The sequence below is a fragment of the Gastrolobium bilobum genome, unplaced genomic scaffold (assembly GCF_033153095.1).
Source record: "Gastrolobium bilobum isolate Gb01-03AN ecotype WA unplaced genomic scaffold, APGP_CSIRO_Gbil_v1 utg2909, whole genome shotgun sequence".
Lineage (NCBI taxonomy): Eukaryota > Viridiplantae > Streptophyta > Magnoliopsida > Fabales > Fabaceae > Gastrolobium > Gastrolobium bilobum.
Window position 1 is genome coordinate 69,898 of NW_026897436.1, and position 2,408 is coordinate 72,305.

A 2,408-nucleotide genomic window follows, 5' to 3' on the forward strand; every position below is an offset into this window, starting at 1 on the left:
AGCGATATACTGGAGACAATAATGAACCTTGTATATATTGTTGAAAGTGGAGTCTCTGTTTTATTTTCTTCTTCATCATTTTGATTAATTTTGTTCTTCTATTTAAGTACCCAATTACTCTTTAACATTGAAAAAAAAAAAAAAACTGATTTTGTTTTACCTTGTCGTTTTCAATTCTGTTGAAGAATGACAAATGAATTGGGTTGCTTTTGGTAATTAAAATTATAATTTAAATATTATATATATAAGACTCAAGGGTTGTTTTGGTAATTTAACTCTATTTCCCATCTATATTTTATCTCACACCAAACATAAACTTTATAAATCTTACCTAATTTGCCCAATAAATTTTTTTTCAACCAAACAATTTTTTTTACATTTTCCTACCAAACTCACTTTCCAACCATTTTCCTATCAATTACATTTCTCTAGTATTCAAAAAAATTCTCCTCAACCAAACGCCCCCTTAGGAGTTTGTATTTGTCATTTAACATGATACAACAAATTTTTTTACACACACAATACTTTGTAGGGCCCATACTTTTTGAAGAAAAAAAAAATTACGATACGCAATACAAATCTCTATAATATTAAACAATCACTTTTTCTACAAGATAATTTTTATAAAATCCTTTTATTTAAGTTGCTTGAGGTCAGAGAAAGTCATTATATAACTGGTAAAGTCATAGTCATTTTTTTTTAACCAAACCGATTTAATCTAGTTGGAAGGACTCTCCGAATATAAAGGAACAAACACTTCATCTAAATTAATAGGGAAAAAAAAATTAAAATATTGTATTTAAATTAAATAATTACGCATTTAATGTTGTTTCGTAAAAAATTACACATCTACTGCACAATGTGACGCCAGTTTTGGGCGTCACATATGACGCCCCATTGGGGTGTCTTATCCATGGGAGAGACGCCCCAATGGGGCGTCACATGTGACGCCCAGAACTTGCGTCACATGTGTGCTCTATATATTTCCTCACCCCCTCCATTCAATTCACACCTCTTCTCTCACTCTTCATATCTCTCTTCTCCACCAACATTCCTTTATCTTTAATTTAGTATTTGAATTTTAGTTGTAATTCTATTTAAAAATGAGCTCAAATCCTGATTATGTTCGTGTTGTGTTATATTACTATGGTAGGAAGGTAGAAGGTCGACGAGGTGTCATATTCGAAGGTGAAAAAAGGCCGACACGTATCCAACGCACCACAACCATTGGCGAATTGCATCAGAGAATTCGGCAGAAGTTAAGTCTTCAAGACAACCAAAGAGGGCGTCTCATTGTGCAACAGATGTGTAACTTTTAACAAAACAACATTAAATGCGTAATTATTTTAATTAATTACATTATTTTAATTTTTTTGCCAGACATAAAATGATAAAACCCATTTTATTTTTTCTTATGCCCTTGTAAAAGTCATCATCTTTTATCTACTAAAATAAAAGGGAAATGAATCGGTCATGTCACATGACCAGCTATTTTTTTTCTAGCAGAAAGAGTGAGACGTGGGTCCCACATAAAAGAAAATAAAAAAAATAAAAAAATAGAAAATGCTGTTTTCGATGGGAGAGCAGGAAAAAAAACCCATTTCTAGCAACATAACAGTTGATTTTCCCAAAATAAAAAGTCATCATCTTTTTCTGTTTTTTTTTTTATTTCTATTTGTTTTTTAACAACTCGCTGTTAATGATACTTCTCGTTAAAATTGATGTATGCTTCGCGCAACAACATTAACAGAGGAGTGTTTATAGGAAAAGAAGATTGTCTGGTATGAAAAATATGAATCTAACTATTTCATCGGGTATGTGTTCAATTTTTATTTGTGGTCACGGATTTGAATAAGTTGTATTAGGTTATGTGTTTAATTTTTATTTATGTCAAAAAAAAATCATAACAAAGAAATATTTGTCCCCCTTTAAGAATACAAATAAAATAACCGGTTACAACAATTTCATTGTATTAAATAGATCAAATTTAACTACAAAAAAAAAAAATAGATCAATTTTTTAATTAAGGAAATTTTATTTTATGGGTAATATATTATTCATGTAATAAGAAAATAAAAAGTTTTCCTGTACATACAAGATTAACGTGAGGCCCGTTAATTTTTGTTTCTCTCTGTTTATATTTGTTTCTCTCTCCCAACTTTTGTGTGTAACTTTTTATTTCCCTATTACATGACCAATATATTAACCTTATTTTATTTTGTCGGCAAATTCTCATTCACGCAGGTATGGAAGAATGCCAATTAAGTCCTCCAAGTACACACTTCTAAGCATAGTTGTAAAACTCGGCCCGACTCGGTCGGGTCCGGAACTCGACGAATCGGTCATCGGACCGGTTCGGGTCAAGCTTTGGATCAGTCATGCATTGACCCGGCCGGTCAAAATCCGAA